This window comes from Trichosurus vulpecula, chromosome 5, assembly GCF_011100635.1.
Source record: "Trichosurus vulpecula isolate mTriVul1 chromosome 5, mTriVul1.pri, whole genome shotgun sequence".
NCBI classification, from domain to species: Eukaryota; Metazoa; Chordata; class Mammalia; order Diprotodontia; family Phalangeridae; genus Trichosurus; species Trichosurus vulpecula.
The window spans coordinates 68,584,987-68,608,779 of NC_050577.1; the positions used below are offsets into that span (position 1 = coordinate 68,584,987).

At 39.1% G+C, this 23,793-nt stretch overlaps 1 pseudogene; it reads left to right on the plus strand.

Moving 5' to 3' along the window:
• Window positions 1-11,690: 11,690 nt before the first annotated feature.
• LOC118851670 lies at window positions 11,691-12,710 on the plus strand (annotated as a pseudogene).
• The last annotated feature ends 11,083 nt before the right edge of the window (window positions 12,711-23,793 follow it).

A 23,793-nucleotide genomic window follows, 5' to 3' on the forward strand; every position in this document is an offset into this window, starting at 1 on the left:
TTTAAAAATACTGGTTTAATACCTACTTTATGCAGTTGAGAGACAGAAGGGTCTCAAGGAGAGGGTGCTTCTCTCAGAATTAGGATAATTTGGCTTCACGTCCTGCCCCTGACACGTACTGGCTGGGTGCCTCTGGACATCACTTCTAAATGATCAACCCTTCTCCAAGATTGGTTTGGGGACCCCTTAGGTCCCTTCCAGGGGTCAGTGAGGTCAAAACCATTTTCATCATAATATGAAGATATTCTAGTTTCTAAGAAGATGAATATTGATAGATATGACCCACGGATAAAAGTCTTTTGGGGGAGGGGTTCCTCAATTATTTCTAAGAGTTAAAAGACCTTGAAAATTCTTGCCAGCTCTAAATCCTTTGATTCCCCATACATTCAATTCAGAAAACATTTATTAAATTCTGACTATGTTGGTCAGCGCTCTTCTAACCTGTACCCATTAGACAACAGAATATTGTCCCACCTCATTCACAATAAAACTAAGGTTGAAACATTGGCTAGGTTCATGCTGCTCTCCGTAGAAACTGCTGTTTTCCTTTATGTTGTACAGGTGTTATTGAAAATTCAATCACTCTGCTGTCTACTTTGTCTGATCTCATATCCACAGGAAAGTGATATATTTTATTTCAATTTGAATGGAGTGGTTTGAAGAAATCTGCATCATTCACCGAAGAGGAGAGTAGCATGAAGCTAGCCAATGTTTCAACATCTCTTCTACAGTCCCTAGAAAGAGCTAATTATCTACTTGTCAAGACAACACAGAAGTCCATGAACAGCTAGGTCATTCATTCAACAAATATTTATTAAGCACATAGTTGTTGCAGAGCACTATGCTAGGTGCTTGGAGGGCTGCAGTGTTTAGATTTGATAAAACCTCTGTCCTCCTGGCACTGACAGCCTAGTAAGTGTAGGAAGCCCAAAAATAGCTAGAACACAGCACATATATTATATGATAAGACCTCTAGAAAGAGATAAAACAATGTGCTGGGAGATCTGAGGATGGGAAATTGTAAATAGCAAAGCACAGCTTAAATCATAGTTCTGGACAAAAGCAGAAGAAATCACAGAGGCCACCATGTGGTTCCTTGCCCAGGGAATGTGACCCTTTGACTAGTTCTACCCACCCAGAAACTTTGCTATTTAATTTTTGCTGGACATTTGCTGGAACATCTGTAGGCACATCTGGGATGGTAAGATCATTGGTAAACATTTGTTATCATGGGATTTGAAATCCCCAAAAAACTCTGGGGCAGATGTCCCTGGGGAGAAAAGATTTTATTTACTTTTAAAAATAGGAATAAATGTCTTTCTTTAAGTATTTTCTTTCTGTTATTTGAATATTATATTTACACATGCTTGAACCAACAGAGCTTTGAGGAATTAGTGTTAAATATTGTGGCCAATGGGAGTTAACATCCATCTCATACGAATAATTTTTATAATAATAAATTTTTATTTAAAATCAGAATACGATGAAGTATTTATTACTCTAATCCTATAAACAACATAATGCAATCTTTTCCTGATAATTTAGCAACTTGGCCAGCACACTAAGATGTTACTTTGCCTTGGGAATCACTATTATAGTGTCTAATTATCATTGTGAAATCTGCAAAAGAAAATTCACATTATTGTAGCTTTCCAGTTAGTTAACTCCTAGATAAAAGTTTTCTGTTTCCTATTTTCTTTGATGAGTTGAAAATCCTTGGCAGACATTTTATTAATTCTCAGAGATACCCAAGTGAGGTTGGCCAGTGAGAGATGGAGAAACTGAGACAGAAGTGAACTAATCTAACCAAGTTAAACAACTTTTGCAAATCTGTGATAGAACAGGGAAATTGCTCTTCAGTGCTTAATAAATGTAAGCCTAGTAAAACAAAAGCTGAAGGAGAGGATTTGCATATGGTTGTTTAAGGCTAAGCATTAACATGGGGCTTCTTCTTTTTTTAGTACTTTGTTAGTCTTTGAAAATTGACCGTGGAAATTCACAGGCCTTCAGTCCACAGTCTGCAACAAAACATGGACATATACAGATAAGCTCCAGCCCCCACTGCTACTTTGCAGCAGCTAATTTTAGTACTTCAGGACCCTTCAGTTTGTGCAGTCCAAGCAACAATACTGTAATGAGCTATAAAAGCTGCATTGTTTCCATTTGACCACCATTTTGCCCAATTATTTCTGGTACAAACCCCAGTGGAAACAATGCATATTTTGTAATAAAACTCCCACTAGAGTATTTGGCCATATGTCAAGAAGGAAAATTTGGCAGAGACCCCAGCATAAAAATGTGGTATGTGATTCCCACATATATAAAATGAAGAATTAATGTAAAGTATCAGGCCAAAAACACACTACAGAAGACTTAGGGGTTTTCTGCTCCATCCAAAGTGGACTAGAGAATGACCACATGTTCATCCATGTTCCATTAAAGTTGACTCGATCTGGTATTATAATACAGCTCCTTGAAGTGGAGATCACTTTAAAAGTCACCTTTGGAGAGGATTAGGGGTGGCATCTTGCTATAAAGGTAACTATAGCATGTTATTTTCATTAAAAGGAAACTCTCTGATGAGGAAGGCACCAGTGGTCATGTCTTCCTTTTATGAATTCATGGGCAAGGGAGTTTATAACTGCTGAATGACACTTGGAATAGTGTTACAATGCTTCCCAGAGTAATACCTGTATATGGAATGCCCCTGTCCAATTAGGAACATTTCAGCCATCCAGATTCTATTACATGATCGAAACATTTCAGCTCCCTTTACGTTTGCAAATTCTTCTGTAGCATTGATGAGAATCAGATTTGCACATGGATTTTTCAAGTTTACAAAAGGACGTTTGCCAAGTTCTCCCCACCAAAAGGGTGCTGGATTGTTGCTTTTTCCCCTCCAGACTTGGCATGGATCTGCACCACTGATGAAGAGATAATTTGGGCTATCAATCTTGAACTGACAAAGCAGGAATGAAAATAAGAGGCCATCAGACCATAATCTGCCTAGTGAGTGACACGTTTCCTCACGGCAGTTATGTGTAACATAGTAGGGTTTCCTTTTATAATAGGAAACCAAAGGGAAGGAACTCAGAATTGGAGCTTGAAGACTGGTTGGAAAATGTTGGCAGCTAACTTCTCTCCCATTCATCATCAATATAATTTCTCCTGTGCTACTCTCCACAACACTGCCCCTTCTATCTAACTTGGCCATTATGAATCTAACTTGTGGATGAAATAATTGCCTGCATAAGCCGTAGGGGAAACTTTTTTCCTGACTCCTCATTTCCTCTGGGGCCATTTTGGTATTGCAGGAATGGAAAAAAAAATTCACTACAATATAGCTGTCCACCTCCAGTTCTTTTCTGAATGTTTCCAAAGTCCTACTTTCTTACTTCACCCTCCCGTTCTCTGTGCTCATCCATCATGTTTCTCTGATGAGAGGTAAGAACAAATGGGAGAATGAGCAAGAAGAGGAGAACAGAAGCAAGAAAAGAGCAAGTTTGGATCTACCATGTTGATTCCAATATAGGCTGCATTTTCTCCTCCCAAATCTGTCTTGTAAAAGTAATAACTATATCCAACATTACAAATAGGTTTTGTTTTCCCCTCCTCTAGCCTCCTATGTCAAGAGATAGAGCTTGACAAGAGACAGAATTTGCAGTTGGTCCCAATGAGCTTGGCATTTTCCCCCTTCCTCCGTCCAAACTTGAGTCCATAAATTTGATACTGAAGGGTGCTCCATCTTGCTCTCTTGCCCAGGCAGAGTCTCTTCTAGCTCTAAATCTATGATTCATTGAAGACGGAGAGATTCCCTGTGGTTAGTATGGTCTGCCTCCTACATCAAACCACAGGACACAGCAGAGCCTCTGGTAGAGGTCAGTAATCATGCAAAGTAATTGTCCATCCCCAGAGGAAAGGTCAAGTATTCTACAGCCCAGATTTCAGTGCATGTTTGGATGGACCCTCCATAAAACTTGCTCAACAGGATGCATGTTTCTGACAGACAATACAGATAGACCACGAGCCAGGCCCACAGTGGCAAAGAGGAGGAGGAAGAGGAGAGCAGACTGGATTCCTTTGGGGAAATCATCCTGCTAATTTTATCGACTCCAAGCTTCCTGTGACAGCAAAGGACCCTCTTTTTCAATAATATTATTTTAACATTTTGCTAAATGGAAAAAAGATGCCAAGTCCCATTGCTTCTAAAGAACTAAAGAGAGCTATATCTACAGAGAGCTACAGATAGACATGCAGAGAGAGAGAGAGACAGAGACAGAGCAAGTGCAAGCTGTAATACCCAAGCAACAAGGAACTCCAAAGATGAATTCTGATGAAATAAAGAATATCATTAAAGAATTATGTAATAGGAAGAGAAGATGGGCTGGCCATGTGGCAACAGCAAGGAATGTCAGGGAACAACCCAAAATGCTCTATGGTACCCTTGTAATGTCAAGAGAAAGTGAGGAAGTTCCCCCTGCCATGTTGGGAAGACCCGCTGTGTCAAATTTTGGGGAGAACATTAATGAGTCATACAGGATGAATATGGTTAGGACCTTCAGTGTTGGGAGGGAATTCTTGAATTAATGAAATCACAGCTCTGTTTAAGTATTTAGTAAAGGCAATTTTGTGTATTTATTTTTTAGAGAGTGCTATATATGTATCTATGTATTTACACCTATGCATGTTATACATATATGTGCATATTTGTGTACATATGGTTGGTTGGTTGGTTGTTGGCCTTTGTTCTCAGAGAGGACCAAAATGACATCACAATGTTGGGTTCAAGGTACAGTGTGTCTGATTGTGGCTGATCAGACCAATAGGAACTGAGAAGGCCCGACCACGGGTCGGGCACAAATAGTCCATGTGAACATTTGGATTGGAGATGGCTCCAAATTTGAGCATCTCATGTTTCTGTAGAGCCACTACAATTCTGCTTCATTCATAGAACACAGTGCCTTCTTTGATGTGGGCATGTGATGCTGGGAGGTCCTTTGCCAATGTCTCCCATGTTGTGTAATTCATTCCAAAGTTCTTCAGAGAGACCTTGAAAGTGTCCTTGTATCACTTCTTCTTGAGCTTGCCTTGTGTGAGTTCTCTGTAAAATAGTCTTTTAGGCTAATGCACATTGGACTTTGAACAATGTGGCCAGCTCATGGAGTTGTTCTCTCTGCAGTAGAGTTTGAATGCTTGGCAGCTCAGCTTGAGACAGGACTTCATTGTGTGGTATCTTATCTTACCAGGTGATCTTCAGAATCTTCCGAAGACAATTTGAATGGAAGCGATTCAGTTTCCTGGCATGGCGCTGGTAAACTGTCCGGGTTTCCCAGGCACACAACAATGAGGTCAGCCCCACAGCTCTGTAGACCTTCAGTTTGTAGGCAGTCTGATACCTCTTCTCTCCCACACTTTCCCTCAGAAACTCCGAAACACTGAATTTGCTCTGGCAATAGTCATTGCAACCTACATGTCATAAATCCTAGGTGCTTGCTAAATATTTTTTAATTGAATTGAATTAAATTGAATTACTATATGTCCTTGTGATCTCTCTTATTCTTTTTTATTTTTCTACTTTTTAAGAAGGGAAGCTCCAAACTGACCTACCTCCTAGGGCTAATATGGGGAATGACTAATTCAAGGCTGTCCAGCATTTCAAAAATACAAAGCCCCCCTTAAGAGTTCACTGACATTGATTTACTGCTGGCATTTTTATGGGGGCTTTTCTCTGAGAAGCTCAAAGCACTTCACAGGCTTGGTGCTGCCCCTGGCAGGTTTCATAAGAAGTAATACCCATGGGTTGACAACCATTCCCATGTGTGGCTCTATATATTATCAGTTGGGTGTTTTTACATAATTTTAAATGAAAATATTTTTAAGAACTTTAGCCCACAGTCCCTTTGAATTTGCCAGACCATGAAAGAAGGCCTTATTTTTGTTCCTTTGGTTGCTATCATCCTCAGTTGCTCACATGATTTATATCCCCGCCCCCCCCTTCTTTCTCTAAACCAAGACAGTGAAGTATGAATGGAAGAGGCAGATTCTTATTCTCACTGGTGGGACTGATTTAAGCTTCTCAAGTTTGGGGCAGTATTAGAGGAACCTTAGTAAAATAACCACTACTGAAGATCTACTTTATGCAAAGTTTATATACTGTAAAAAAAATTGTGAACCCTAAAATTAGAAGCTAATAATTCTTTTCCTGTGCATTTTGACCTGAAATTAAAACAACACATTTAGAATATAATAATAACTCACACTTTTCTCGCAACAACCTTGTGAGTCAATCAATGAAGATATTATTATTCTTAATTTACACACAAGAGAAACTAAGTCCTTGAGGTAAAATGATTTACCCAAGGTGACATATCTAATTTCAAAGCTATGATATGAACCTAGGTTTTCTTGACTTATAAATCCAATGCTTTTCTTACCATACTCTGGTGCCTCCTATACTGGAAGAAGCCTATACCATCCAATGAGCTTTGGGGTTTTGTTACCAGAAAGTTTATATTCCTGGGAAGGTCTCCAATAGTAGATGTATCTAAAGTGGGGGTCCCCACTAAGACTAGTCCAAATTTAAATGAGGCATCATTCTGTGGCTGCTGACAATATGGTAGCATCTGGTAGCGACTGTGGTCAACTTCTTCATAAAGAGAAGTTTTTGTCTGACCTCTCTCCAACTAGATGCACCTACGTTTCCTCTCTTAACCTTTGTAATTGTTCTCTGTGATGAGCATCTACTAAGGAATATGATTCTAGTTTTCCTGTAAAATGCTCTTCTCCCAATTAAAGAGCCACATTAGAGATATATTTATTGCCTGTTGTCTGTTGATTAAGCTCCTGTATTCTCTACCAACAGTGAACAGCATGTTTTATTATATGCAATATAAATAACTCTGGAACCACATTGTTACTTGGGTTCAATGTGAGATAGAATTTGGCTTGTGGTTATCCGCTGAGTTTCTATCAATTGGCCAGGTAAAAACCATAAATCGACTAGCAAAGTATTTAATTATGACAAAATAGCAAAGTAAATAACAGGAAATCAAGCAATTAAATCTTTCTGAGAGCTGTAGAAATTTCCTACAGTCTCATGAACTAGTGGGAAAGGGAGTAACATTCCAGAAAACTCGCACTGGGATGAGGAAGAGTTTCAGTGTCATATTCTGTGGAGTAATGGTAATAAAACTCCTTCTGTTGGAGCTAGTCCACCTCTACCTCCTGCATCTCTTTGACCTGGTCCAGAGATGCTGTTCTGGGGCACTGTGGCTGCCTTGCTTGTAGTGTACTACAGCTCAGTCCTCTGCAACTAATCTTTGGGCTTCTTTGCTGCTATCTACTGGGGATCTGCCCTGTTGCCCTGGAGATGTGTTGTAGCTCTTTAGAGTGAGAGCTCTCACCCCTACCAGATCATTTTGTCATGAAACACTCCCATAGCTTCCTTCCCATAAGAGCACAAAAGTAACCCTTTTTGTTCTCTTGTGGGAAGGAAGCTATGCGATTTCCAGACTTGCCCCTTTCCATAGCTCTTACTTAGCTGAATTAGGGCTGGGACTACTGAATATAATTCTCCTATTTCTCACAGTAGGCTATAAACAATACTCCTCTCTACCATCCCAAACTAAGAGCATCTCTTGCAGAGCCTAACATAGGATGTGGTCAAACACATCTACCCTTTTAAAAAAATATTGCCCTTTCAATTCCCTGTAAGCCTCCAGGTGACTAGTGCCGGGTTATATAAATTGTCTCGAAAGATCATTAAACCTGAAGAAGACGCTAGAATCATTGTAGGAAAGAGACATACGCTCCTGGACTCTACCAGCAGCTTCATGGAAAAGTTTGTCTTCCTTATTGATGTAACTGTATCTACCTAAGTCTTAGAGGGAAATTGCTCTGCTATTCTTGAAAGAGGCAACAGTGTGCCATGATGGATGGAATGTTTAACCTGGAGTCAGAAGAAGAGTTCAGATCCCAATTCTGCCATTTACTGATTGTGTGACCCTGGTCATGGCACTCTACCACTCTCAAGTTCTGTTTCCAAATCTGGAAAATGGAGGATGATGGTAGCACCTAATACAGAATTGTTTTGAAGAGAAAATAAGATAATAAGCATGAAATGCTTTTTAAACCTTAAAGTACTAGATAAATGCAAACTCTAATTATGATGTTTTTCAATTCTAGAAAAATTGGGTTCAGTATAGGGCATACTGTCCAAATATGGCCAAAACGCAGATGCTAAAGTAAGTGTCTGTAATATTTGCTTACCCCAAACAGACCAAACAGCACACACACACACATATCCCTCTTCTGCCTGATTCCAAAAAAGGAATTGAGACATCTTGTAAAATCAAGCACAATGATAATAGCTCACACTTTTGTAATGGTTTACAAAGAGTTTTTCTTGTCCTGAGAGCTAGATAGTAAGAGGTAGTCAAACACCACAAATAGAATACTGGACCTGGATTCAGGAAAACTTTTGTCACCGTAGGCTTAAATTTTAAATACCTCAGGTTCCTCAGACACAAAATGGGAATATTAATACCTGTAGTCCCTGCCTTAAAAGATGATTATGAGGCTCAAATAAAATGCCATATGTCAAGTTCTTTGCAAGTTTTAAAGTGCTCATGTAAATGTTAGTACTTATTATTGTAATTTTATAAAACCATTTTTAACATATGAGAAAAGTTAAAATTTGAAACCAGGACTTTTGATGATTCTTGCCTCCTGAGTCCAGGATTCTTCCCTCTACACCAGACCGTTCTTCTAAAAAGGTCAATGAAACATCAAAACAGAACAAAATCTAGTTAAAAACACAGAGAAATAGATGTTAAAATAGATGTTACTGGGCACTTGGGATGAGATGGTTACTAGAGCAAAGCACTGAAATTAGACTGTATTTCCTGGCAGCTAGGACTATGAGGAAAACTGTGCTTTGAAGTTCTCATTGTCTAATAAAAGAAAGCACACATGCTCATCAAGGGAGACGCACTTTTTCCTGGGACTGAATTCAAAGAGAAATTAACTCCATGGGTTCCAATATAAGGGACATTGGCTGACGTAATGGGTGGTGTCTTCAATCTCACATTTGCAAATGGAACAGAAACAGTCTTCAAAGGGTTATGTCTTATATGGGTCATAACCCCCAGTGGGGTAAAACTCCTGAGTGCTCACGAATCCTAAATCTGTTCCAACGGCCCTCTGAGGGTATTACTAAAGTACTTGTGGAGATAGAAGGTGAAGGAGAAAGAAACCCAGAAAAAGCATAAGTGCATAATTTTAAATTCACACATTATAGGTTTAGGCATGTATCTTTCAAGTGAAAATTACAAAGGACTGTGGTCCACATCATTGCTGCAACATGGAACACAGTCAGCCACACCAACCTCCCCACATCCATTTATGGAAATCTATCCATCATTCAAGAACCAGCTTAAATCCTGTCTCATCAACAATCTTTCTCTCATCATCTCAACTCATTCATTTTTCTATTCTCTGAGCTCCTCTGTATTTTCTCTACTAGTCCACTTGGTTCTTGTTGACTGCCTTGTATCAATGATGTTTTATTTGCACAAATGATTTTTTTGCTATGAACTAAACAAAGCCAACACGTAAGAACAATCTCATATAAAAAGAACAACAAAAAAGAATTACATTAAACTGAAAGTTTATTACGTACAGTTTTTTTTAAGTGGATAACAACATGGTAGTAATAAAACTGTCCCACTTGTCTGTGTTCTCTTCTGAACTTCCTTCTCTTTTCTGGGCATTTAAAAAACATTTCATTGATGTTCTCGCCCCTTCGTGTGTGTGTGTGTGTGTGTGTGTGTGTGTGAGAGAGAGAGAGAGAGAGAGAGAGAGAGAGATATGATTACTAACTACCAACTCTCCTATATAACTTCTTCCCTTACCCAAGCTTTCTCTCCTAACAAATAAGTATGGTCAGTCCTAACAAATATATGTATTGGTTATGCCTGAAAATGTATGTTTCATTCTGCACCTCTCTATCAAGAGATGGAACTCATGTTTCATCATTCTTCATATGAAATTTTGACTGATTATTATATTGATCAGAGTTTTTAAGTGTATCATATATTTTATTTTTTGTAGTCATATATATCCTTCTCCTCATTTGTTCAATTCACTCTGCATCATTATTCTCTGGATCTGACCTTTGCATCTTCTATTATGATGTACTAATATTTCATTTCACCTACTGTAATTAGTTCAGCCGTTCTCCAGTTGATGGGCGCCCACTTAGTTTCTAGTTATTTGCTACAATGGAAAGTGCTGCCACATGTATTTTTGTGGATATGGGCCTTTCCCTTTATCTTTTAATCTCTTTGGGATAAAAGCCTAGTAATGATATTGCTAAGTTAAAGTATATGCACAATTTAGTGATTTGGAGTTCCAAATTGCTTTCCAAAATGGAAAGCAAACGGTTGGCTTAGTTCACAGCTCCATCAATAGTGTATTGACATGTCTGCCTCCTCATATTCCTTCCAGCAATTGCTATTTTCCTCTTTCGTCCTCTTAGCCAATTTGACATGTGAGATAGAACCTCAGATTTTTAAAATTTGCATCTCTGTCATTATTAGCGATCTCTGAAGCATTGTTTTCACGTGGCTATTTGATAGCTTATATCTCTTCTTTTGAAAACTACCTGTTCCTTTGAATGACAGTTATCTTTTCACAATTATAGTCATATATCATTGGATTTTGAGCAGAAAGGGATCTTTATTTTAAATCTCTTTATTTTGCAGGTAGGGAAACCAAGGCTCAGTCATGGGAAGGGATACGCTCTAAATCAGGAGCTTATGTACAAAATCAATTGTGAACTCACCAACAGGAGGGATGGAATCTTATTAGTTTTTGTATCTACCACTGTACATAGTATAGTGCCTTATACACGTAGGTGTTAATAGATATTTGTGGAGTCATCAATAGTAGTTGTAACTAAATAGTATAGATGCTGTCTCCATAGGTCCTACCAAGAAGAAGCAATGAACTTAAGAGAAAAGCTAACTCACTTTGATTCTATCCTAGGAACAGTATCATATAAAAGACATAAAAAGCTCCAAATCACTATTAATTAGAGAAATATAAAATAAAGCAACTCTGGAAAGCAATTTGCAGTTATGCACAAAAGGTTACTAAGCAGTTCATGCCCTTTGACCCAACTATTCTACTGCTAAGTCTAAATCCAAAAGAAGTCAAAAAAGAGGGAAAGGTTCTATATATATGAAAACATTTATAGCAGCTCTTTTTGAAGTGGCAAAAAACTGAAAGCAAAGGGGATGGCTATTGATTAAGGAATGGCTGAATAAGTTGTGATATATGAATGTGATAGAACATTATTATAGGGTAAACTATTATTTAAAAATGAGCAACTAGATGATTTCGTGAAGATTGTATGAATTGGTGTAGAGTCAAGTGTGAAGGGACAGAAGAACAATTTATATTATAATGTAAATATAATTCAAAAAGATCAATTTTTAAGACCTTTAATACATTGACAAAGAATGAAATAAGCAAAATCAGGAGAATAATTTATTATTTGTATAATTATAATAATTTATTATTTATATAATGTATTATATAATTTAGAATCATTTATTATTTATAACTTATTTATTAAAAACTCTGTAAAAAACAGTTTTAAAAAATGAAAGAACTGGTAAGTAGGGTTGGGGAATTCATGTGGAGGTCAGAGTTGTGTCTGGTCTGAAAGGGTGGAAGACCAAGACCATCTGAAGGAGACATGGCTGCTAAACTGTTTGAAGCTGTTGGCAAGTTTGACCTGGGCTTAGCTGTTGTAGGAGGAGTTGTCAACTCTGCCTTATATAATGTGGATGCTGGCCATAGAGCTGTCATCTTTGATAGGTTCCGTGGAGTCCAAGACATTGTTGTAGGAGAAGGGACTCATTTTCTCATCCCATGGGTACAGAAACCAATTATTTTTGACTGCCGTTCCCGGCCACGGAATGTCCCAGTAATCACGGGTAGCAAGGATTTACAGAATGTCAATATCACTCTTCGTATTCTCTTCCGACCTGTCGCCAATCAGCTGCCCCGAATCTTCACCAGCATTGGTGAGGACTATGATGAGCGGGTATTGCCCTCCATAACCACCGAGATCCTCAAGTCAGTGGTAGCTTGATTTGATGCTGGAGAATTGATCACCCAGAGAGAACTAGTCTCCAGGCAAGTGAGTGATGACCTCACAGAGAGAGCGGCAACCTTTGGGCTCATCCTAGATGATGTCTCTTTGACGCATCTGACCTTTGGGAAGGAGTTCATGGAGGCAGTAGAAGCCAAACAGGTGGCTCAGCAGGAAGCAGAGAGGGCCAGATTTGTAGTGGAAAAGGCTGAGCAACAGAAGAAAGCAGCCATCATCTCAGCAGAGGGTGACTCCAAAGCGGCCGAGCTGATTGCCAATTCGCTGGCCACTGCAGGAGATGGCCTAATAGAGCTTCGTAAGCTGGAAGCTGCAGAGGACATTGCATACCAGCTTTCCCGATCTCGGAACATCACCTACCTTCCTGCTGGACAGTCAGTGCTCCTCCAGCTTCCCCAGTGAGGCCTGTGGCCCCACTGATCCTACCCCACTCAGCCATGATCTAATCCATAGCCTTTTCCCTGTCACCCCACCCAAAATCACTGTGAGATTTAATGATTTGGCTTAAGCAAAGGAAATAAAATTAAAGTCATTTTGGGATCTTGAAAAAAAAAAGAAAGAACTATGATTAATCCAATAATCATTCATGATTCCAGAGGATGGATGATAAAACATGCCATCCATAACAGAGAGGTGAGGGATATAGGGTACAAAATGAGACATACATATTTTTGTATTTGTGTAGATGTGTTTGTTTTGCTTGACTATGCTTAAATCCTACAAGGAATTGGTGGATCCCAACTAAAATCCTACCTTCTATAGGAAGTCTTTCCCAACTCCTCTTAATTCTAGTGCCTTCCCTCACCCCATTACATCCTATTTATCCTGTGTATAGTTTGCTTTGTATAGATTTGTTTGCATCTAGTCTCCCCCATTAGATTGTAAGCTACTTGGGGGTAGAGACTATCTTTTGCCTCTTTTTGTATCCCTAGCTTTAGCAAATTGCCTGGCATATTATAGGTGCTTAATAAATGTTTATTGATGGATTATTTTTCCCCAATGGAGAGAGGGTTGGAGGAAGAAAATATAAATTTCTGTTAAAAATTAGAGAAGTGGGAGGTGCTACAGGTGTGCAAAGTTACATGTGCTTGCAGATTAGGTCACTATTAATTTTAATGAATTGGTTTTTTTTTTTGTTACAAGAGACATCTCATAGAGTGGGAGTAATCTGTTTATGTTTGTAATGTAAAAAAAATCATTGAAACTATAAAAAAGTATGCATATACATAAAATAAAGAAGGAAAGGCCAGAAAAAAGTAAAAAAGAAAAATAAAAAAGAAAGATAATGGCATGTACTAACTATGCTGGCATCTCCAGTGTGGTCCATAATTCAGCATGTGTCTCCAGTACGAGAACATAAAGACCATTGCTGTCCATTTTTAAAATTTGCTTATTAGTATACACAGTGCTTTTAGTTCCTGTAATCTGGTATAGTTGCCCAATTAGAAGACCAATTAAAATGCAGTGGTCATATCTTTCAATAGTCAAAAAGGAACTGGGAAAAGTAAGAGAGTTTTATAGCCACCAATTCCAGGAAATCTTACCTGCATCTCTTCAGGTTATCATCTTACATTGTGATATTTCATTAGCTAATTGTTCTTGAGACAATGGAGGAACAAGTTCCAAAATGGTTAATTATTTAGTCTAATTTAGGTAATAAAAACACTCTATGAATTGAAATATAGTTCATTTTGAAAGGAAATCATCCCTCCCTGGAGGCCATTAAAAGGTTTGGGAAAAATGTATTCTACTGCTTGTCTCTTTGTTGCAACATTATATGGTGGAAAATACCCTTAATCAAATTTGGTCAGCTCTAAAGACTTCCTGGTTCAGACAAACTGGTGGTTCTTTTAAAGTCTGAATTAGAGCTCTGAGCTGAGAGTCAAAAGTCAGTGTGGAAAGAGTGCTGCAGATGGAGTTAGAAGGTCTGGATTCGAATCTCCACTTTGTCATTTACCACTTCCAGTAGGACCATGTGCCTAAATAACTTCTCTGGACTTCAGTTATCTCATCTGTAAGACAAAGGGGTTAGATTGAATGATCTATAAACTTGCTTAGAGCTCTAATTTGTGATCATATGATGGGAATGAGCTCCAGCTGTGAACCTGATGTTGCTGAATCCACCCTAAGTATTTTCTCTGTCTATACAGTCACATTGTCACATGGGGTGTTTTCCTCTGCCATGATGTATCCTCGATAATGTCATAGCATGGTACCAACACTCACAGAGCAATCAGTCCAGAGAAGGGCTTTTGCTGGTTATTGGGCATTTGGAGGTGACAAAACCTGTACATGAAACTGGGATAAATGGGAGGAGGAAGCACATGGAATAGAAGGGAAGGAGTAACATATTCTAAATTTCTGAGTAGTTGCCAGTTTGGATTCTTGAGATTTGCCCATAAGAAGATAATAGTCCCATTTAAATGGAACTTATACTTCCATCTACTCTAGCTATCTGTTTCATCTCTTCTCACTGAATTCTAAACCTTCTGTAGACTTTAAAACTCATCATTCCACCCAAACTACTAAGTTTCTTAATGGTCAGATCTAATGGCCTCTTCTCGATCTTTATCCTTTTTGACCTCTCTGAAACTTTAGACACTACTAACCCTCTTCTCTTGGATACTCTCTTCTTTTTTTTTTTTGGTGATAATGATCTTTTCTGATTCTTCCTCCTATCTGTTTAATCACTCTTTTCCTTTGCTGTATCTTCAATTGTGTCATGTCTATTGACCATGGATTTTCTCCAAGATGTCCTGGGCTCTCTTCTCCTTCTATAGCTTAGTGATCTCATCAGCTTCTACAGGTTCAACTGTCATCTCTATCCACATGCTTATCAAATTTATATATCCAGCTCTAATCTTTCTTCTGAGCTTCAGTCCTGAATTACTACCTTCAATGGAAGCAATTCAGTTTCCTGACATGGTGCTGGTATACTGTCCAGGTTTCACAGACATCCAACAATGAGGTCAACACAATGGCTCTGTAGACCTTCAGTTTGGTTGGTAGCTTCCTCTGGAGACTCCTGAACACTGAGATAGCTCCCGCAATGTGGGTGTCAACCTCATCATTTATTCATAGATCCCTGGAAAGTGTATTGCCAAGGTAAGTGAACCTATCCACAGTATTGAAAATTTCTCCATTTGCTGTAACCAGTGGTTCCATATATGGATGGTGTGGTGCTGGCTAGTGAAGAACTTGTGTTTTCTTGGTGTTAATTATTAGGCCAAAATTAGCATAAGCAGCAGAGAATCAATCCATAGTTTGTTGAATCTCAGCTTCAGAGCCTGCATTAGTGCATAATCACCTGTGAACAATAAGTCCAGCATCAACTTTCCCTCAACTTTAGCCTTGGCTTACAGCCTTTTCAAGTTAAATAATTTATCATCAGTGCAGTAACTGACCATGATGCTGTTTTGGTCTTCATTGAAGCAATCTGACAAAATCACCGAAAACATCATGCTAAAAAGCATGGAGTAAGCACACAGCCTGTTTCACTCCATTGGTGACTGGGAAAGCATGAGAGTATTGTCCATTATCCAGAATCCAGGCAAATGTGCCATCAAGAAACTGATGTACAATACTGCCAAACTTCTCTGGGCAACCAATTTTTGCCATGATTTTCCACAAGCCCTCATGACTGACAGTATCAAAGTCCTTAGTTAGATCAGGGAATGCTGTGTAGAGACCTCTGTGGAAGAAGGTCACCTGGACTCTGAGATCCTTTCTTAAGCTGAACTGCCAAGCATTCAAATTTTATTGCAACTCTGATGGGCCAGCTACATTGTCCAAATGCCAAACATATGTTCACCTGAAATACTATTTTTTGGAGAACTCACACAAGACAAGTGCTCATATGGAGGTCAGAAGAGAGCAATACAAGTAATAAACAGTACAGATTGCTCCAAGATCTGCAGTGTGATTTAGAGTTGGATGCCTGATTACTGCTCATTTGAAGATGAGAATTATAAAATGAATAAGAAGGGTCTATAAATTTTCTTGTGTTCAGAGAGAAATTTTCCACATCCTTTTGATTTGTCTATATCATAAACGCAAGCAATCTAGAATACTGAGGTTACAATCCAAACACTGGCACAGGCTACAAGTTTGACACTTACTAGCTATAAGTACTGTGAGCAAGGTCCATTAAACCTCTCTGGGCAAGATCATGAGCTAGAAATATGCTTATCTTCCATACTACAAATATCTGTGGTCTAGGGGTACAATAAGCATTCAAAATAAAAGCTACTTTCTCTGGTCACTCTTAAGGGGAAGATAATCAGCTTACTCTTGACAGCTTATCTCCTCACAAAATGTTGGTCAAACAAAAGACAATCATGTATAACTAATAAATGATTTTTTTTATTAAAGTGAGCAAGAAATAGAAATTAGAGAAGTTATTCTGATTAAAGTAGGAGACAGAATATGCAAAAGTAAATGAACTCTTTGACAGGGAGTCAGGTAACATCTCAGATCAACCAAGGATGGAGAAAAACATTCTCACAGTGGGAAGTACACTCGTAGCAGTGTTTAGGTTTGGGAATCAAGGGGCATATTAGGAATGGGCTTCTCTTTGTGACTGTGCCTCTAGGTAGACCAGAGAATCTAGTATTCAAAGATTCACACTCACCTCTGTCAACTGTCTCTCTTAATCTCTCTCTAGTCTCTCCAAAGTCTCTGCCCTATGCAGGTATGTAGCATCATAAGCTCAGAGGTCTCTCAGCCAACCAGAACCCATGTTCTTTTGGCACATAATGCCAAATTGTCCCTCAAGAAATTGTCCCAAGCTTGGATAGGAAGAGGAGATTACAAGTCATAAGATCATAAACTTATGTTTGGGAGGGGTTTTAGTGACCATCAGAAGCAGAGAATTACAAAATTTGAGAGTTTAAGGGAGTGGAGCAGTCATCTAGTTTAACCCATATGTGAAGGACTATAGTACATCTGAAAAACTGTATCTGATTGGATCATTTTAGTCAACAAGCATTTAATAAGGGCTTACTATGTGTGAGATACTCTTGGTAAGTGCTAGAGATACAAGGAAAGGCAAAAACAGTTTCTGCCCTTAAGGAGCTTATATTCTCATGGAGGAAAACACATGCAAACAACTATGTATGTACAACACATAGCCATATCAGTATCTATATTGATATCAATATATGGTTTATAAGACATAAAGGTGTCTTGTGTCTGTGTATATATATATATACATATATATATATACACATATATATCTTGTACATATTTAGCTGTTTGCATGTTGTATATATGTGTGTATACATATGTGTATATACACATATAGGCATGCATACATATACAAATATATGTTGTATGTGTACATATATACGCATACAGATAGATTTAATATCTCAGAAGGTACTAGTAGGGCAGAAGTCAGGGGGTGATGCAGAAGAGACCTCTTGCCGAAGATGGGATTTGAGCCTAGTCTAGAAGGAAGAGAGGGAATCCAGGAGGGAGAGTATTCTACTTAAGGAAGACAGCTAGTGAAAAGGAACAGAATCAAGAGGTGGACTGTTGTGTTAAACTATAAGAATATTGGAAAAGTAGGAAAAGGTCAGGTTATAAAGTGCTTTAAAAGCTTAACTGAGGCTTTTAGATTTGATCCTGAAGGATTTATCAAGCACTGTGCTAAATACAGGGTATACCAGGCCAAGCAGCCAAGTGGATGATGAGGAGATGTCCAGGAAATGAGGTAAAGCATGTCTCAAGAATACCTGGATGGATAAAGTGGGCCTTGTGAGACATTGACCAGCCTGGACAATAGGGCCCAGGGTGGGAAGTCCAGAGCTGAAAGGCTTAGGTCATCCAGGCTGTGGGATCTGGTCCCAGGGACAAGACAGGATGAGAGACCTGGCTAAGGTCAGGCAGATATTAGAGGGTAGAGCTGGGCTCCAAACCAAGATTTGAACTCCAGATCCTGCTTTTCCCAGTATACTACAGGTGTGTTACAGGTATTAATTTAAAACATAATATACCTGGTAGAGATGGTGGGAGCTTATGAGTCATTCCCCTTGACGTATGCTGCTATTATTTCCTTACTTAATTAGGCCTTTTTTCTCAGGGTTTTCAGGCATCTTCACAGATGGCTCTTCCCCCCCATCTCCATTAAAATTAAATTAAAGAGACAAGGCAATATAATCTCTTGTATTTCATCTTGATTTCACGGGCATTTTTCATGGCCTGGCCCAACAAAGTAGCTCTTTGGAGCTTGTTGAAATGCCCATCCTGAAAGAACACAGAGGGAATGTTTTTTGGAACCTTCACAGGCTTTGAACAGATGACAGACTCTGATCAGGGAGGCAACATTTCTAGCCTTTCATGCTGATTTTTCAAGTCAAACCCTTGCTGTTACCTGCTGCCTCCCTAACCCTAGTTACTCTCTATCCCATAATCTCTGAATTCTATGGAGGCAAGTGGGGAATGGCAGTAGCTGATGGGATTTTCGGAAGAGAAGTAACTATGGTTTCCCCTGGACAAAAAATGAAATTCTTTCATGGAGCATACCAGGACCCAAGACATTTCATATTGGAAGTAATACCCAGAGAGTGCAATGTTTGGGTACTCCAGATTCTGCAAACAAATGGGTACCTTTTCACCCACACCCTGCTGAACAAATTGGAACAGATCAAGGCCTAAAAAATAATCTTTTGCATTCCTTTCCCCATTATGAAACTGAGAGGCTGTCTCATGCAGAGTGCTATTTCTTAGAATAAAGACTTCTAAAGCTTGGCAAACATTAAAGTCAGGCAAAGATTTCTTTTTGGTGGGAAAAGATACCGAACCTTGAGAAATGTGTTTCAACTTAGATATGTATGATGCCTTCAGAGCTAATAGATTACTGTTTTCTTTTTAAAAACAAAGCCAAACAAAATAACAAACAGTGGATTATTTACTATAAACTAGCCATGTCATTCTGTACTCTTTAGGCTACAAAAACCGTTGAAACAAATACTCGGTTTGCCATACACATTTTTATTCTCATGTGCCCACTGTGTCCTCCCTGGATGAGATCAATGTTCCCCTGAAAAATCAGGATAAATTTATATTCACATCATTTAGAGCAGGGGTTCTTTTTAAAAATAGTATTTAATTTTGCCAATTACATGTAAAGGCAACTTTTAACTTGCATTTTTTATAAAATTTTGAGTTCTAAATTTGCTTCCTCTTTCCCTTTACTACCCTGTTCCCTAAGATGGTAAGCAATTTGATATAGATTATATGTGCAGTCATGTAAAACTTATTTCCATATTACTCATGTTGTGAGAAAAGTGTTAGCAAAAGGAAAAAAAACATGAAAAAATAAAGAAAGTGAAAATTGTACGCTTTGATCTGCATTCAGACTCCATCAGTTCTTTCTTTGGATGTGGATAGCATTTTCCAACATGAATCTTTTGGAATTGTCTTAGATCACTGTATTACTGAGAAGAGCTAAGTCAACCATAGTTGATCTTCACACAATGTTACTGTTACTGTGTACAATGTTCTCCTGGTTCTGCTCATTTCACTTTGCATCAGTTCATGTAAGTCTCTCCAGGTTTTTCTGAAATCTGCCTAGACCCGGCGTTCTTGATCTTTGTTGTGTCATGGACCCCTTGCAGTTAGCGAGTCAGTAAATAAACATTTATTCAATGCCTGTTATGTGCCAGGTGCTCTGCTAAGTACTGGGGAAACAAAGAAAGAAAAACGTTCCTTCTCTCAAAGAAAGTCAACATGCAAACAGCTAGTTACAAGTAAGGTATATACAGTGTAAACTGGAGATGATCAACAAAGGGAATTAATTAACATTAATGGGCACCAGAGAAAGCTTCTTCTAGAAGGTGGGATTTTGCCTGTGACCTGAAGGAAACCAGGGAAGCCAGAAGTCCCAGATGAGGAGGGAGAGCATTACAGGCATGTCAGGGCACTCAGGGAAAATGCACCATTGGGAAATGGAGTTTCTTGTTCAAGGAATAGAAATGAGGCCAGTGTCACTGGATCTCTCCCTCTCCCTCTTTCTCTCTCTCTCTCACTCTCCCTCTCTCTCTCTCTCTCTCTCTCTCTCTCTCTCTCTCTCTCTCTCCCTCTTTCTCTCTTTCTCTCTCTCTCTCCCTCTCTCTGTGTATAGGGGTATGTGTGTAATGTACAAGAGGACTGGAGATGTTGGGGGACAGGCAATAGAGAGTTTTATAAGCCAAACAGAGGATTTTATATTTGATTCTGGAGGTGATGGGGGTGATAGTGGTGGCAAGTGGACTTAATTGAATAGATGACATGGCCAGACCTGAGATTTAGGAAGGTCGGTTTAACAGATGAGTTGAAGATGGTCTAGAGTGAGGTGAGATTTGAGGCAGGGGGATCACCCAGCAGGCTATTGCAGTAGTCTAGGTATGGTGGTACCAGTGTCAGAGGTGAGAAGTAGTATATGAGAAAGAAGTTATGAAGGCTAAATCAGCAGGAGTTGGCAACAGATTGGATGTGGGGGATGTAAGTTAGAAGTAAAGGAAGACATCTCTGTTGTGAGCCTAGATGGGTAGGATTGCTCTTCGGTAACAGAGAAGTTCAGCAGAGCGGAGGGTTTGTGGAGAAAGATAATGAATTCGGTCTTGGACATGTTGAGTTTTAGATGTCTACAGAACATCCAGTTCAAGGTGTCCAAAAGGCAGTTGGAGATGTAAGATTGGCAGAGAGCAGGATCTGCTGATGCTAGGGAGCCCCTTCGTAAAACAATATTTTAAATGCATAAATGCCTAGAATTTATAAAGGAAACTAATTATATTGAAATACAATTATCCAAACCTTAAGAAAAAATTCATGAAATCCAGGTTAAAAATACTGCCTTAGCAGAAATCCAAGTTGATAGAAACACTAGTAACTAGTGAAACCAGTGTCATAAACTCACTGTTTAGAAAACAGAATACATTCACAATGCGGTCCCAACCTAACTTTCTAATGTTACCTTCCACGATTCTTCTCTTTGGACTCTCTGACCAGACTCATACACTGGTAGAGTGAATAGGGCTTTGTACCAGGGTGCTGAAATTCAAAGAGTGCTGACAACACCTGTACTCCTTCACTGAGTGGAAAAAACAGGTCAATACCTAGTTATTTTTATTTCAGAATTGGTTGAATGTCTAGACCCAAAGTATGGTGATAGATGGAGAAGGAATTGAATGGGAGAGGATGCCACAGGGATCTGTCCTTGACCCTACTCTGTTCAACTTTTTTTTTTCAGTGAATGGATGAAGACCCAGATAAGATGACATTCTTATCAACTGTAACTATGTCGCTGAGCTGAAAGAGATAGCTAATGTGTTGAATGACGAAATCACAATTCAAAGGGACCTTGGCAGGCCAGAACAATGAGTCATAAGATGAAATGTAATAGGAATAAATGTATCATCCTGCATGTGAGCTCAAAACATCAATGACGAAAATACAGAATGGAGGAAATAGTCTAGAGTTCATGGGAAACATAATGGGGATTTTTACTAGACTGTAAGTTCAATAAGTGTGATATGACTGAGAATGAAGGAAGTGATAGTCCTAATGAACTCAGCCCCTCCAGACTTCCAGATTTCATCTGGAAGACTGTAGTCAGTTCTGGGTACTGCATTTTCAGAATGCCACTTCTTCAAAGGACAGCAAGTAGGAAGATTAGGAGAATTGAATCTATACTGTACAGAGATTGGTTGAAGGAAATGGTGATAATTACCCTAGAGAAGAGGATTTGATAGGTGTCTCTAAAGATTTTGAGGGACTGTCATTTGGCTGAAGGATTTGACTACCCAACTCTGCCTCAGAACTAAGAGTGATAGATAGAAATTGCCAGGAGGAAAGCTTAGGCTCAGTAGAAGCAAAATCTCCTTTATAATTAGAGATTTCCCAAAGGGCTGCCCTAGGATCATAGCTCTAGAGCTAGGCACAAACTTTGATCTAGTCCAACTTTTCCATTTTACAGATGAGGAAACTGACATCCAGAGATGCTAAGTAATTTGTGTGAAGTAACACAGATTGTCTGACCCCAAATCCCATCTTCCTTCCATTTGTCATTCTAATGCCATTATCATTTGTCCTCCATGCAGCAAATTTCATGACTAGAGAAGGAAGTGGCAAACCACTCTAGTATCTTTGCCAAGAAAACCCCATGGACAGTATGGTCCATGGGGTCAAGAAGAGTCAGACGTGACTGAATGACTCTTTAATAAGAGATGATGATCACTGGGGATTGCTGCTCGGGAATGGTGTGGACTGAATAGCCTCTGGGCACCCTTCTGCTCCAAGAAGCTGGTACTTACTCAATGTAATTTTCTTAACCATGAATTAAAAGCAACAGACCTTACTGAAATTTTCTCCTTTATACTATTCAGTGTTGGGAAGCGTTTGGTATTCCTATGTGGAGAACGGGCATACAATGAGTCAATGGGGAGGACATGAATGGAAACTGATAGGAAATGAAATATAATTTACTGAAATAGTTCTTCCAGGTCCAGTTGATCTTGGTCATTAGTTTATCATTGGGTAAACCAGATCCAATCAAAGTCAAATCAATCCATCAATAAATCATCCAACAAGCTGTGATTAAGTGCCTACTCTATGTACCAGGCACTGTGCCATCTGATTGATCCCTCAGTCACGCATTGGCACATGTAGCATGAATGAGTCCTTCTTTTGTTATTCTACATAGCAACTGTCATTTACTTCTGAGTTGGGATTTCGTGTTTGATGGGACCTTGTCATCCAGCAGGTACTGATCAGATTGGCAGTGTGATACAGTTGTAAGAATGCTGGATGCGGCAACAGGAGAGTTGGGATCTAGGCTTAGCTTTGCCAACAACTAGTTGTGAGACCTGGTCCAATCACTTTACCCTTCTAGTTCCATCTGTAAAATCAAGGAGTTGGACTAAATGGATGCTGGATTTGGAGTTAGGTAACTGGGGTTCAAATTCTGGTTCTATGACGTACTACCTATGTGACTTTGGACAAGTCATTTAATTTGACTGGGCCTTAATTGTTAAATGAAGGGGTTGGATAAAAGGCTTCTAAGGTCTCTTCTAGCTAGATGTAGATTAGATTAAATTATGATTAGATTAGATCTTTGATTCTCTAAGGCAGAGGTTATTACCGCTTTTTGTGTCCTGGGCCCCTTTGGAAGCAGTCTGATGAAATCTATGGACCCCTTCTCAGAAGGATGCTCTTAAGTGCATAAAATAATATACATAAAATTGCAAAGGAAACCAATTATAGTAAAATACAGTTATCAAAATTTTAAAAAGTTCATGTCTAGGTTTACTGGTACAGTTCTGTAGTCCCTGCTTCTGAAGAGCTGAAGCTGGTGGATAGCTTGAGCTCAAGATTTCTGAGCTGTAGTAGGGCTCAAGATGATCGGGTGCCCATATGATGATTGATACCAATATGATGAGCTCTGTGGGGAAGGGCCCACCAAGCTACCTAAGGAGGGGTGAACCAACCTGGGAGGTATGAGTGACTTGTATACTTCTAGCCTTAGTAAGATAGGGAGACCTTTTCTACAGGAGATCTATAGTCTGCACTTTGGGGACTTTGGGCCCAATATGATTGAGTAATGTGACTGAAATGCTGTCTCTGAACCATTCAAA